Below are 16,417 nucleotides of genomic sequence, written 5' to 3' on the forward strand. Positions count from 1 at the left end.
TTATTAAAATAGTGTCTATTACAAAGCAGGACAAAAGAAAATGCATATTCTTTGCTTTATTTGAGCTTTAGCAATAGTTATAATTGATCTTAACATGAATATTGATCAAAGTAGGCAATGTCATTATATCCAAATGTATTATGGATCTGGGACATAAAAAGTAAGGATTCCTTTCTTGGACATGTTTTCCAGAACGTTTAAGCATTATATTAAGTAGGCTAAAGTCTTCTAACAATATGCTACCAAATAGCTTTCAACTGTGTTTGATATCATGGCAAATGATTTTCTAGTACTAAATGATCAATTTAGCATGATTACTCAAGGATAAGGTGTTGGAGTGATGACTGCTGGAAATGGGGCCTGTCTAGATTTGATCAAAAATGACTTTTTTCAAATAGTGATGGTGCTGTTTTTTACATCAGTAATGTCCTGACTGTACTTTGTGATCAGTTGAATGCCACTTTGGTGAATTAAAGTACCAATTTCCTTCCGAAACAGCAAAATCTGTACATTATTGCAAACTTTTGGCAGCTAGTGTATATGCAGTAATTTCCATATAAAATGAGAAGTAAACTGTCATAGATCATGTTTTATGTCTTGTATTATTGCCAGCAAAATGTTTTTCTGTCATTGATCAGGTGTCTAGGAATTTTACACGGCCAAGATGGCAACCTGTCTACTGAAGTCATATGATAACACACTGAAATTTTTCTTACACCAACTTAATATGCAGAGACAGCAATAAATAAGCCAATGATGTGAGTTTGGGATGGGACTATATGTTTTATGACCACTATAAGATAAGAAAGGGCGGCATGTTCAGAAAACAAATTATTATTTGCAATCATTATTTTTGTAATTCCATTTGGTAACATAGAAATTACACATTTCACCTTTAAATAATGGAAAAGCTAAACATACCACTGGTGATTTGATACTAGTTGCCAAAGGAGGGCAGATGGATACATAAGGTTAACCTATTTATACTTATATATGTATGTAATGGATGTACTTCTGCAAGTTTGCTTTTGTGCAGGTATTGAGATCACCTTGCTAAAATAAACCCAGCGCTGTGTTTTCACTGTCGGCCCTGATATGTACACACCCACTGTAATTAAATAACTGCCCTATGCTGTGTTGACTTGCCCTCATTCTGAGGAGCACTTCATGTAAATCCCTCAGATATGTGCTGCTTTATATTTACTTTGCCCTGAAATGTAAGAGCTAAAACAGTACATATTTAGTTTAACCTTTAAATGCATGGGTGTTTTGTCAAACATTATTACATCTCTGGGCCCGTATTCACAAAAAATCTTAAGGCTAAAAGTAGCTCCTAACATGGAAATTTAGGAGCAACTCTTAAAAAATTTATTTTAGGACTCATACAATTTTCATTTAAAAGTAATTAATGAATAATTTTAACTAGGGATGCAAATTTTGGCAAATTCTTTTAACCAAGTAACTGCCAGTATTAACCGGTTATTAATCGGTTAACCGATATAAGCCATGAATCAAACAAGTGGCCAAACAGGCATGACAATATGTTATGTCAACAAGTCTATACTGGCTGAAACAAAACAGGCTCACATGACAGATGTGCATATTTAGAGATAGCTGTTACATCAACATCTGAATGAACAACCGTATATTTCCCTTTTATATTTCGTAACAAATTAACCTATGGGGTGAAAACTTGCCAGTTTAACAATGGAAGAATAAAAACAGTCAGCCTACCCACAAATTGTGCTGCTGGCAATCCTAATCATTTTTGTTTGTCTTCAACATATGTATTCATGGGCAGCGGTAAGTATGTTGACAGAAAGCCCGGAGACTAAAACCCGCTCCGAAGGCACTGAAGTCCCGCCGTGCATCGCACTCCCGTCTCTTGACCCCGTACAACAACATAAGCGGGGGCTATAAACATATGCTCTTAGATGTTGAGGCTTGCAGATGTTTGTTTTTTATATGGTACCACATTGTACTTGTGCTACTACTAAACTCTAGCATCCTATTTACAATTTGCATTGGAACATGTCTTCACTGACGAAACGTTCCCAAAGGCACAGCGCGTGTTCAGACTGAGAGGAAGACCGTGGTTTACGTGTTAACAGCACCCTCATTTGTACATAACATGCCCTACATGTAAAATCCATCAAATCACATCTCTGGTATTTCTTGAATTATCATATCGGTTAATTTTTAACCGATTTTATTAGTTGAGAAAATTGTTAATGCCAGTTAACGGTCTACATCCCTAATTTTAACACTAAAAGTAGCTCCTAAACCCACGACAGTCCTCCTGAGAGTGACTCACAAATGATCCAAAGCATGACTGCTGTCATCAATCCACATTAAAAACAGCGTTTTAGAATATTATTATGACATAAACCTTTTAAAAAGGTATCACCTGAATCGTAGTTGAGTGGATTGATGTTTTATTTTTCATATATCAAAGAGATGGTGCAACAAATAAAGAACAGGATTCATTACTTCCAAGCTGAAATTTCACAAGACGCAACTGGCTGTCAAACACATATTGAGCTGCACATACAGTAACATAGAAGCTTCACATAAGCTACACCTATGTATTTTTCAGGCAATTTTTGAGTCTAAATAGACACACAACTTACATAATTTCAGTGGTACACCCAAATGGTGTTTATGTGTTACACTTGCTATAGTTTACTTCCACATTGCTTCTACGTCAAATAGCAGTGTCGAAGGTAAATCAAGTCGATCACTGAAACAACAGCGTCACCTTGAGTAAGAAAAACTGTAGTATGTATGTGTGTGTGCACGCATATGGGATACTGATAATTCAACATTGTCACACAGAAAATCAAAGTGATATAGTAGTGACTTGTTTGAATATAGTACTCATTTGTTTTGTAATAAACAATAAAATATATACAATATACTGTGAAGGTAAAATTTTATAGAAATATGATTTATGGAAGCGCAAAAAAAAGTGACACTATTACAAACAGTATCTTGGGTCTTTAATGACCTTTCTCACTTTTGGTAATTAAGCACTAAATATATTTTTTGGCAATTTGCATTTTTTTGTTTGTTTATTGTTACACTATTCAGAAGAGAAAGGTTGAGGAATACTAAAGATGTGTGGTCACAACCTTAAAAAAATGGACGAGGTGCAGCGGTGGAATGAGGTCCTGGGTCACTAAAGACCTGAGGTATGCATTAAAGGGTTAAAATGATCACAATGCTTTTCACTGTATGAGCACCGGGAAGGGATGATATTTTGATAATTTCATTTCTATGCACAAATAAAGAGCAATATTTACCTACATACAGCATATCTTTTCTAAAACATTTTGTTTGCATGAAGAATGCCACACAAGGACTTACCTTGGCAGTTTTGAATGAGTTCATTGAAACAGAGCACTTGAACTGATTCACATAAATGAATCGAACTTACTGACACTTTTTTTTTTTTTTTTGACTGAAAGCAAAATCTGAAACGTTATTGTAACGCCTTAACTCTTGCATACTCGCAACTCGTATTTACGATGTTGCTTAATTTTACATTGCCATCAAAATCATATATGTTTAAGCCAGCCTTTATGGTGATGCATCTAATTTCTGTGCTGTGGAATAGCATTGTGTTTGTGTTAAATGCTTGTAGCTTTGTTGTAGAGTGAACTGTTGCAGATAAAGGCTTTACCTTTAGCATCTTATAAAAAAAGACTACAGTACCTTACACTGCCTCCTGGTCTCCATGGTGACTACTGTGTCAGTGCCAGATTCCTTCCTCAACATTTGCTTAAACCTACATGCTTGTGTGCTCTGTCTCAGACACTCCTTTCCCCTTCATTCTTTCACACATATTTAGGCCGTTCCTCTGGGAAAAAGAAGCTGTGAGCTGGCAAACAGTCTGAGACAGTTGCTGTGATGGGGACGAAACGAAGCCCTTGAAAGAGAGACTTTTGCTTTGTTCCAAAACGTAGTGAGCTGCCCACCTAGACACCTTTTTATGGCATCATAGGCATGGTCCTGACAAAAAATCTGTTCTGAAAGGTAGATGGCAACAATATACTGCCTTCCAAGACACCTATTTTGGCCAAATTGTAAGGCAGGATCACATGAATCTTTTGCAGAGAACAACAATTTATTGAATTTCGAAGAGCTCCATAAATATATACTGTTCATTTACCTATATTTCATTTTCATGATCAAAGTAGTTCAATCTAATTTACATGGACTATTTTACCCTTTATTTATGTGTGCTATGTATTTTTATGCTTATAGGTAAATTACATGATTGTGGCGGCATTTTTGCAAACTGATATTACATGGTTCCTTAAATGTATCACGGCAGTTTCGAGGTGAAATGTCTACTGAGTGGCTCTGAAAGCTATATAATTTTCCTCCTGAACAGATTAGGTTTTAAAGGTTAATTGTCTATCAAGTTTTAAATTAACAAAACATACCTTCTTTTCATATAGTGTCATAAAAGCAAATGTTAGATGAAAAATGTGATTGCTGAAGCAACTTCGTCATTTTGTGGTGCTTTCGGTTCACACATCGACTCAAGTGCTCTGTGGGACTTACGGTATTTGAATAATCTTCAGATGTCTGTGCAATTAAACTAAGTGTGTTAATATTCAAGTAGCTATTCTCTTCAAACTGTTGCTCACTACTACTCTGACAGTAGCTGATCTGAAAGAGAAAACTTAAGAAAAAGACTGTTGACACTATGGGCCACAATATCACCCCTTCCGGCAACGCTGACAGTGCATTACGTACTTGCATTGGGTTATGAATCAAAGAAATTTCAGAACACAACAACATACGAAATGCAGCATGCATAGCTAGAAACATTTGTGTTCCCTTACTTGTGTAAAGTATGCTTGAGGCCTTAGAAAGCAGCTGTATGTAGGGAGCAGACAGCAAGGCAGCTCAGTAGGTTTTGTAAAAGAGCCTTTCTGACTCTCAGAACAGGCAGCAAAACTCATTGCACTCTTCAGCCAAAGCGAGAGCCATTTCCCTGCCCGCTACAGTAGAGTCCTCCAGTCAGAGACATGGCAATGCAGAAAGAAAAGAGGGCATCAGCCAGGTGCTGTTTGATTCAGTGGTGTAAAGAAAGCACTTCAGTAAAGCAAGCAACTCTTTTGCCCAGGCTTTAACAATCTTTTAATTAAAGAGCCATTATTGCAGCACTACAGATTGGCTGTGTATTAATTAGTAAAGTGGATGCCCTGGCATGTTTGTCTGTAATGAAGAGCAATAATAGATGTTGACCAAAGCATTCAGTTTGTTTGCTTGGGAAAGTAGATATTTTCTGTAGTCTCTTACCAACTGCTGTTGTAATATGTCTGAAGACAATTATCTAGCTTAGCTGTGTACACTAGCAGAAAAGGTACTACCATGTTTTTTTTTTGTTTTGTTTTTTGTATCATTGTTTAGAGTGCAACAGTGCTCTCCAACTTTTTGGATGCCAAAATTCCAAGTCAGCATAAAAGTAATCCAGAAGAATCCAGTGGTTAAATCTATTTTTGTTTTGTCTTTTTTTTTTTTTTCAGAAGCTATATGTGTGGGTGAGAAACAGATCAATATTTAAGTCCTTTTTTACTATAAATTCTCCTTCCTGCTCAGTCAGTCTCCACTTTAACTTTAACTTTCACATTCTTCTTCATGCATATCGCCCCCTACTGGGCAGGGAGAAGAATTTCTAGCAAAAAAAGACTTAAAAATATATCTGTTTCTCACCCACACCTATCATATCACTTCTGAAGATATGGATTAAAACACTGGAGTCGCACGGATTACTTTTATGCTGCCCTTATGTGCATTTTGGAGCATCAAAATTTTGGCACCCATTCACTTGCATTGTATGAACCTACAGAGCTGAAATATTCTTCGAAAAATCATAATTTGTGTTCTGCAGAAGAAAGGAAGTCATACACATCTGAGATGGCATGAGGTAGAGTAAATGATGAGAGAATTGTAATTTTTTGGGTGAACTATCCCTTTAATGTGTTTTATGAGGGCTTGAACTTCAATCCCATGAAACATTGCAAATGACGCAATCAAATGAAAACGATAAAAAATATAAAACTATTTATTTAAAGTTGATAATATGTATAGAAATAATGTATTTTATTTTATTGCAAAATATTCAGATGTTTGCAAATATACAAGCAGTTTGAGACTTTACAAATTCTTGCATCATTCACAGTGCATCCTGGGAGTGGGTGGTCACCGCAGAGCTCGTTTGGCGTGCTTTGTTGGCCGTGATTCTCTTAGTGGCTTAACGTTTCTCTTCAGGATAATGGGTAGTGTAGTTCTTCACCTGGAATTCCGCTATTAAACCCGATTTCTGTTGAAATAGGGGTCAGATGGCTTCAACAAAAGCATATTAACAAACTGTTGTTGTGGTATTAATAGTATTCTGCAAACCATAGTAGATTAATATTATTCTGGTATTAATAATATCAGAGAGAGTTTAGCAGAGACGGACCACTGATATTCAAATTAATGGGAGAAATTGGAAAACCCCATGGCCAACGGGTGTAGAAAAGGAAATCCCGCCTTACAGGTAAAACAGCCAATCACCTTTCAGATACAGACATCGCCTGTCAGTCCATTCGGGAATGCACATGCACATTAGCTGGACTAGGTTGAAAAAATAGTGCTTTTTAGCATAATCTGAGCTAAAGAAGCTCATTTGTTTATGCCATTGTTTAACTGCTCATTTGAAATATGTTTGTTGATCATAGTCTTGACCAACCTTTTTGGAGATTTCTGTCTTTCCCCATTCAAGTAGACAGAAGCTGTAATTTTATTCCCCTTGTTTACATTGAAAATAGCTGCTCCAAAGATGGCCACAGAGTGGACTGACTTGCCTTAAAAGAATCTTTGATAATATTCCACATACCATGGTAGATGAATGTTGTTTTGCCATTATTTAATTTTCTACATACCATGGTAGATAAATATTATTCTGTTATTACCTATTTCAGATACTGAACTGTGGTTGGTGATTTTACACACCATCCAGGCTCTTTTCCTGGTTCTTGCCAGTTCTTGGCCAGTTTAAGCTGCTATTTGGTCAAGACCTTTGCCAATTTCCTCGAAGTGAGACTAGGCAAGCACTGACTGTTTGTGAAATATGATAACTTTTTTTGCCTGTATCCATTGTATCGTACTGATCTCATCTACCCTTCCTGCAGTTTGCTAAATTTAGTGTGCTACATGAGAAATGAGAGGGAGCGAGAGACCGGCAGAGAAATAGAGCAAAGGAGAAGAGGGGATGAGGAAGGCCTGTGTGTGTGCGTGCGTATGTGTTAGAGAGAGGGCCAGTGTTAATTACCAGTGGCTGCTGGTGTTGGCTGACACTAGGAAAGTTGACTTTGCCTCTGTTACTGGTCTGATTTCCTGTCTTGTGGTGCTCTCCTCATGTCAATGACAGCATTAAAACTTTTCATAATCAAAGCAGTGTAGCTGGTTATTTGGATGCAATGGTTCTGTATATAAGCCAACTGTACAACATCATACAGTATTAAAGGAAATTTTAGTTCACCTAAAATAAAATTCTGTCATCATTTAGACTTTTGAAATCTATATGACTTTCTTTCTTCTGGGAAACACAAAAAGGAATTATTAGTAGCAGAATATCCAAGCTGCTCTTTTCCATAAAATGAAAGTGAATGTTGACCATGGATATCAAGCAAGAAATTCAAGGCAAAGTTTTTGGTGAATTAACAGCTAGCATTTCAGTCTGTATGGTTTCAGAAGGCTTGCAATATAGCACACGTCACATGGACTACTTTTTATGATGTTTTTATGGTGCTTTTTTGCTTTTTGAAGCTTGACAGCCCCTGGTCCCCATCCAGTTTCATTCTTAGGAAAAGAGCAGCTTTGACATTCTGCTAAACTTTTCCTTTGGTTTTTCACAGAAGAAAGTCAAACAGGTTTGGAACAGCAAGAAAGTAAGTAAATGATGACAGAATTTGTATTTTTGTATGAACTCTGCCTTTAACTTTTTGCTTTGCCCTTGCAAAACCTATTTTTGCCCAGCAGATGGTGCTGCAGCTTGTTGTCCTAGTTATTTACAACAAACAGATGAATATAGATATCCACAGAGCCTGTAATTGTAATGATCATTTATTGGGATGAAGGGCTGCTGTTGTTTATCATATAGTTACGGTTGGCATCAGTTGATTGCATCTGTTATGTTGCTTACTCTCAGTAGATGCCTCATTACAATAACAACATATATGTTGTGATTTTGACTGTGCTTCTATCTTCTGCTTCAGACTAATAGCACAATTAATAGACTAAGAGCACTATGACCATTAGTCAATAAGTTTGAATGTGTGTGCGTGTGTATGGGGTTTAACTATGATAGAATGCTGAGTGTGAAGTTTTTAACTGTGCTGAAATGGTGTGAGTGTGGTGTTTAACTGTGTTCTTATGATTTGTGTGGAGTTTAACTATGAGATAAACTGTGCTAGAATAGTCCGGCAGTGATCTACTGATCACATGGACCCACCCACATACACAGCAGCCTTGCGGCGAGGGTCAGTGCCCTTCTTCCAGGTTTAAGTTTTAAGTCCAGCCACAGGTCTCCTCCAGGCTGCATTTTAATGCGGTGCTCTTCACGTGTAAAACCAGCCCAGCGTAGGTAAGCTCCAGATGGCCTAGAAGACATTCACACACATAATTTTTTCTCCTCTATGTCTGATAGAAACCTCACTCAGCCAGAAGACTTTCATCTCTGCACATTGTGTTGGTTGGAGTTTCTCTCCAACAGTCACTTTGATGTGGTTAGGGTTTTTTCAAAGACTTAATAAGAAATAAATAAAATCACTGCATGGATCCTCTCTAGGTATATCGTGCCACTATTACAAGTGACCCTGCAACAACGTTGTTTGGATAATTTCTATAACATTCCACTTAAAGTAGACCTATTATGCCCCTTTTTACAAGATGTAATATAAGTCTCAGGTGTCCCCAGAATGTGTCTGTGAAGTTTCAGCTCTAAATACCCCACGGATCATTTATTATACCATGTTGTAAATCCCTCTTTTTGGGTGGTATCAAAAACACGCTGTTTTCGTGTGTGTCTCTTTAAATGCAAATGAGCTGCTGCTTCCAGCCCCCTTTCCGGAAGAGGGCTGTGCCTTTACAGCTCGTGCTTCGGATACTATAGCAACAACAAATCAGAACCAATATGACTGACACCGTAAATACCAGAGTTCAGCCATATATGTATGAGCAACCGTAAACGATGCAAAACATAGGTATTTTGAGTTTGTGATAGTGCTTCTTATGTAGAAAATCACTTACTGCCCTCCATCTGCATTTCACGCCATAGCAACGCAGTGATGTGACGTCATGTGCAAACAAGCTATAATGACGTAGCTCTGGTCTCCGTGAATACAATCAGAGACAATGGTAACTTTAGCTGCATTAGCAGTGGAATCAGCTAACAAGCACATTCGGAAAGGCGATTTGCAAACATTCACAAAATATAAAGTGCGATACTTATATCTTCAGGATATAAAGCTGGAACACGAACAGTTGGTACTGATCCATGCTTGAGAGTCAAATGTTTTGAAAATCCTGCTTTATATTGACCCTCTTTCACAAAGCAGTCTGGTGCAAAATGATTTGCACAAACATACACAAATTTTGATATATTTTGGGGCACATTTTCTTGTAAAACAAAACTTGTCCACTGCGTCTTCAGTGGCTCTGATGCCGGGAGTACATGAAGACTCTTATGTTCACTTTTACAGCCAACAACAGAACACTTATGATGCTTACGAAGCTGAGACATTATTGACACATTATTGAGACATCACTGTAGCTGCTCCACCCTGGAAAAAAATGGCGGACTGTGTGTCGATCACTCAGGGGAGGATCTATGATAATAGGGTGGAGTCCGTCACCAGTCATGGGCGTGGCCTGCTCTAAAGTGACGTCACTTTAGAGCAGATACTAAAACCAGTCATTTTGAGACACTGTTTTTGATTAATAGAAATATAAGAAAGAGTTGTGGGTGGACTTTTAACATTGTAGGGTGGTTGTGTACACACACTGCCAACTCACATTTATGTTCAAACACCATGTAAAAGTGAATTTTGCATAATAGGTCCCCTTTAAAACTTCTCAAACACACATTACTCCTATAGTGTCTCTTTGAGAAAACGCAAGCGCTCGTCAGAGTACTGGCAGACAGCAACAGTTGCTAAAATGGGATTGGTCAGAAACAGGGACTAAAAACGGTTCAAGGAACAAAACCGAAAATGAATGAAATTTTTTAACAGAACGTAACCGAAAACCGGAACAAAGTGATTTTCAACTGTTCTGGAGTGAAAATGTTATTATTAAATGCTGGTAACCGGTTATAACCGGTTAATTTCATTCCGATAATTTTGAAACTAAAGGCTAAAGGGTTATCACAGTAAATTTTTGAAATTACACCACTTCATGTTGACCGAAAAATGAAACGCGCTTTAATGCTGAAGGAAACTGCTTTGCCTAACTGCCTGTTGTGGATGTCGCATTCTGTGAATGAAGACCTTTTTAACAACTACGTATAATTACTACATATACATGCACGGCTAATCCAAAAACAAGGATATTACTGTACATTTTCAAAAAAACAATAAAATTCACAAGGAAAAAACATCATATTATGTGTAGTTGTGGTGCTTTCAATATAAAAAAGGGTGAATATAATTTACAAATCACTCCTTTTTTATTTTTTTTTTTATTAGCATTTTTCATACTGTCCTAACTTTTTCGGAATTGGGGTTGTATTTAGTTCTAACCGGTAACCTTTTGGAAAAGAGGCTGCGAAACCTCCGAACCGGAACGGAAAAATACAGTTTTTGATCAGAACGAACCGAAATGAAAAAGATTTCATTTTTAGTCCCTGGTCAGAAATGCTTTTAAGCCAGAGCTTAACAAAGGGTCAATTCTGGCATTGTCTAGAAGGTAACACCCTGGCAGCCTAAATCTCGTGTGAGTCTCATTCGCTGTTCAGGTTAGATTTAGGGTAGGATTTAGTGGAAGGGTTAAGGTTAGAGTTAGGTTTTGGGGTAGGGGTAGATTTTCTGTAGGACTCCAAATAAACACAATAGACCTTATCCACAGCAGGGGCATCTTTGATTTTTGACAACGAGGCTGTGAGGGATAGATGTACAGTCTCTTCAATGGGCTGTACTGCAGCTTAAATAGTTTTTGGATCGTTCCACGGACAAAACATTAAAAAAAAATATATTTTCAAGAACACTCTGTAGACAAAAAACTCCAGACAACATTAGTTGTAGAAAATCAGATGTGATCTAGAATCTTTTTATAGCTTTATACCGTGCATGCAGTTGAAGAGATGGTAAGTCTCTCCCTCACACCCTTGTTGTCATTCCCATTAAAAATCAAAGATGGCCCTACTGTGAATAAGGTTTATAAACGCAGAGTGTGAACGTTCCGTGCGGCTATCGTGAGACTTCAGGTAACTGGCCGGTTACCTTCTTGACATGACCGTCAATTGTTTATTTTGGTGCAGTAATGTTGTTTATGTATTGACCACCAGTACTGTCAGTCAGTTAAGATGGAATTATATTATTGGCTGCTTCTGGTATCAGTACCAATAAGTACAATATAACTCATCCACTTTAATAAAGGGCGAACTGAGAAACCTTTTGACTCTTGGTTCAGAATTTATCTCGGCAAACCGAGTCAATTTCTTCATCTGATTTCAGAACGAACTGTGCCGGAACTCCCTTCTCCACTAACACGTATTCATTGTCACTTTTTTATTTGAAGAGTGCTTTTCACAATAACTGCTCTTCCAAAAGAGATTTACAGAAAATAGTACTTTGAAATCCCCAGTGAGCAAGCCAAAGGCAACTGGGGCAAGGAAAATCTCCTGAAGATGGTTAGGTAGAATTAGGATGAAACCTTTAGTGGAACCAGATCGAACCTCCTCTGACAGACTGGCACATATTTAAAATGTTAATTCAATAATTGATTAAATAAATGTGACAACTATGTAGCAAGATTATATTTTGCACATGGACATTTTAAGTGAATAGTTCAACCCAAAATTTAAATGTTGTCATTATTTTTGTAGCTTTTTTGTTGTAAAAGAGTAGCTAAGACATTCTGCCTAACATCATATTTTATGTTTCACAGTAGAAAGAAAACAACAATGGGCTGAGTAAATGAGTAAAAATTTGGGTTGAATTATTTCTTTAAACAACTTTCCATATGCCAAATGTAGTTTCATGTTTATTTAATCAATTATTAAATTATTTAATACCTTTTTTAATCAGATTGATATTACATTTTAACTCTGACAGCTGGAGGAACACAGTTTTTCTATTGTTTTACCCAAATGCTTTGAGTTTTGAAAGAGATGGTATGAGGCTGGATTGAATGCACAGATTATCTGTGAATGAGGTGACCTGTCTAACTCTATGCTCTGAATCTATGGATTACAAATAGATTTTCAGAAACATCCATCCCAATACACCTCAAGGTGCACCATGTAATTTTTTTCCTCTTTAAAAAAGCTATACTCCTTAAGAAATGAATTGTAATTTTGAAACATATGTAGGAAATCATGACCACTCACATTAAAATGAAGACTCCAGTCATATCAGTAACCTTATAAAGCTGTTTTATTCTACATGGAGAGGGTCCGCACATGATTCACCTGACCAGCCAAATACTACTCGCTTAATCTCAGTAACCATCCGTTATTTGACACTTTCACTCATTGATTAAAGTAATCATGGCTGACTGTGAATTGTGAATTTTTACATTGGCATCAGTAACTGAAAACTATTGCGTTTGAATGTTGATGCATCCGGGCCACTAGGTGTCAGTGTAAGTGTAAAACGACATGAACAAGAACTTACTTAGTGCACCTTTAAAAAAGGCTGTATGATATCCAGAGAAAAAGTTGTTTGCTCTTTTAATGTTCCTAAATGAAGTGTTCCCTGGAACACTTGATGCTAAGCATTCATTTAAATTCTGGTTGTTAATAATGGCTTAGATGATGAAGCGAGCTATAAACAGCAAGCCCGCATAACAGAGCTGTAAATACACACAGCTATTTGCATTTTACATGTTACAACAGTAGCATTCTTCCTCTTGATGCTGTGCGAGACAAACACCTCCTTCCTGGACTGCCGGAGGAGGAGAAGCTGTCTTTGGAAGAGGCGGAGAATGTTAACTGTGAACTGGGGTTCAGGAAGGCATATTTTGACTCTCTGGTTGCTTTTTCTGGGATCTGATGGGTGGGTCAATCTGTCACGGCATGGCAGAATGTGTAATGTCAAGGCTGGAGGGTGGGAACAGGGACCGCTGTGCTTGTCAGGGAAGATTTTGTGAGAGCAGCTCTTTTGGGAGATTTGTGGATTAAATATTAATTGTGATAGTCACGAATTTGTGGAATAAAGGATTTATTTTATTTATAGTATTCTGAAACACACATTGTGGTTGATTATGGGAGATTTGTGATTACTTTAATCATTATAAGTTATAAATGTCAGTGTTTCTTTACTGACATATGGCGAAAGATTGTAGGTTCATCTTTTGAATTTCTGTCATCAGAAAGTGTAAATCTACTGGGCTGCAGTTGGTTCGCTAAACATTTCACTAACATTTGGCAAACATTTGACAGTGTCACAAATGACAGGTAAGTGATTCTGTGGATTCTAGAATTAATTTTAATTCAAATAACTTTTCCTCACATCACAGCAAAGCAGATGAGCTGGCTAGGTCTGCTCCTACAGCATCTTTACACTGTATGTTTACACTGTTCAGAAATATTTATGACAGTCAGTGTACAGTACGTCGTCTTTTATAACCACTGTGCCCAAGAATTAGCATTTGAATGCATGATATATCATTTCTTGCAATTGTGATTCTAGAGCAAATAAATTTATGCCACTTTTATTAGAAATGTCTATGTAAACAAACACCCCATGCATATGCATATTAGGTGTGTTTTCAGTTCCTTTGGAGTGTAAAGGTAAAAATCACCTAAAAAACTTTCAATCACAATTATTAAGCAAAGCAGTAGTAAGGGGTTTTAATGTGTCTGTGTTTTTAGTAGTGAGATATTCACTGAAGCATTGTAATGTGTTGTGACAGCAACCCTGTCGTAAACACTGTCACAGTCCTATCCAGAGGTTAAGATAGCGAGAAAGAGACTGTGTGTGTGTGTGTGTGTGTGTGTGTGTGTGTGTGTGTGTGTGTGTGTGTGCGTGTGTGTGTGTGTGTGTGTTTGTGTGTGTGCAGGACAAAGTCCAGTATGAGTCCAGAATGAGACAGCAATAAATCCAGTATGAGACAGGAATATTATGAGACAGGAATGAGTCCAGAATGAGACTGGAATAAGTACAGTGTGAGTTCATTATGATATCAAAATGTGACCAGTATGAGACAGGAATAAGTCCAGTATGAGGCCGGTATTAGACTGGAATGCGTCCAGTATGAGACGTGAATAGGCCCAGTATGAGTCCAGAATGAGACAGGAATAAGTCCAGTATGAGACAGGACTAAGTCCAGTATGAGCCCAGAATGAGACAGGAATAAGGCCAGTATGAGACAGGAATGAGTCCAGTATGAGACCAGAATGAGACAGGAATAAGTCCAGTATGAGACAGGGATAAATCCAGTATGAGTCCAGATTGAGACAGGAATAAGTCCAGTATGAGTACAGAATGAGACCAGTATGAGACTGGAATAAATTCAGTATGAGAACATAATGAGACCAGTATGAGACTGGAATAAATTCAGTATGAGAACATAATGAGACCAGTATGAGACTGGAATAAATTCAGTATGAGTCCAGTATGAGACAGGAATAAGTCCAGTATGAGACCAGAATAAGGCAGGATAAATCCAGTATGAGTCCAGAATGAGACAGGAATAAGTCCAGTATGAGACAGGGATAAATCCAGTATGAGTCCAGATTGAGACAGGAATAAGTCCAGTATGAGGCTGGAATAAATCCAGAATGAGTCCAGTATGAGACAGGAATAAGTCCATTATGAGTCCAGAATGAGACAGGATAAATCCTGTATGAGATGGGACTAAATCCAGTTTGAGTCCAGAATGAGACAGGACTAAGTCCAGTATGAGTCCATAATGAGACAGGAATAAGTCCAGTTTGAGTACAGAATGAGACCAGTATGAGACTGGAATAAGTACAGTGTGAGTTCATTATGAAATCAAAATGTGACCAGTATGAGACAGGAATAAGTCCAGTATGAGGCCAGTATTAGACTGGAATAAGTCCAGTATGAGTCCAGAATGAGACAGGAATAATTCCAGAATGAGTACAGAATGAGACCAGTATGCGACTGGAATAAGTACAGTGTGAGTTAATTATGAAATAAAATTGTGACCAGTATGAGACAGGAATAAGTCTAGTATGAGGCCAGTATAAGACTGGAATAAGTCCAGTATGAGTCCAGTATGAGACAAGAATATGTCCAGTATGAGTCCGGAATGAGACAGGAATAAGTCCAGTGTGAGTCCAGAATGAGACAGGAATAAACCCAGTATGAGTCCAGTATGAGATAGGAACAAGTCCATTATGAGACAGGAATGTGTCCACTATGAGACAAGAATGAGTCTAGTATGAGACTGGAATAAATCCAGTATGAGTACTGAATGAGACCAGTATGAGACTGGAATAAGTCCAGTATGAGTCCAGAATGATACAGAAAAAGTCCAGTGTGAGTCCAGTATGATATCAAAATGTGACCAGTAATAAATCCATTATGAGGCCAGTATGAGACTGGAAAAATCCAGTATGGGTCCAGTATGACACAGGAATAAGTCCAGAATGAGACAGTATAAGTCCAGAATGAGACAGGACTAAGTCCAGTATGATTCCAGAATGAGACAGGAATAAGTCCAGTATGATTCCAGAATGAGACAGGAATAAGTCCAGTATGAGTCCAGAATGAGACAGGAATAAGTCCAGTACGAATCCAGTATGAGATAGGAAAAAGTCCAGTGTAAGTCTAGAATGAGTCCAGAATGAGAGAGTAATAAGTCCATTATGAGACAGGAATGAGTCCATTGTGAGACAGGAATGAGTCCAGTATGAGACTGGAATAAATCCAGTATGAGTACAGAATGAGACCAGTATGAGACAGGAATATGTCCAGTATGAGTCCAAAATGTGACAGGAATAAGTCCAGTATGAGACAGAAATAAGTCCATTATGTGTCCTGTATGGGTCCAGATTGACACCAGTATGATTTCCGTGTAGGGTATGCGTCCAGAGTGAGATCTGTACGAGTTCAGTTTATGTTTAGGTTGCCTTTTTTGAGACCAAAATTAGTCCGGAATGAGACCAGTATTAGACCACTGTGAGACAAGTATGAGTCCATTATGTGTCTAGTCTGAGACAAGAATGAGT

General features: G+C 37.7%; 1 protein-coding gene across 6 annotated transcripts in view; it reads left to right on the forward strand.

Moving 5' to 3' along the window:
• The window catches only part of oxr1a (oxidation resistance 1a), a 246,277-nt gene that overhangs the window by 185,213 nt on the left and 44,647 nt on the right, over positions 1 to 16,417 (forward strand). The gene's annotated exons all lie outside the window — the stretch shown is intronic.

Source organism: Myxocyprinus asiaticus, chromosome 15 (assembly GCF_019703515.2).
Source record: "Myxocyprinus asiaticus isolate MX2 ecotype Aquarium Trade chromosome 15, UBuf_Myxa_2, whole genome shotgun sequence".
In the NCBI taxonomy this organism is placed as follows: domain Eukaryota; kingdom Metazoa; phylum Chordata; class Actinopteri; order Cypriniformes; family Catostomidae; genus Myxocyprinus; species Myxocyprinus asiaticus.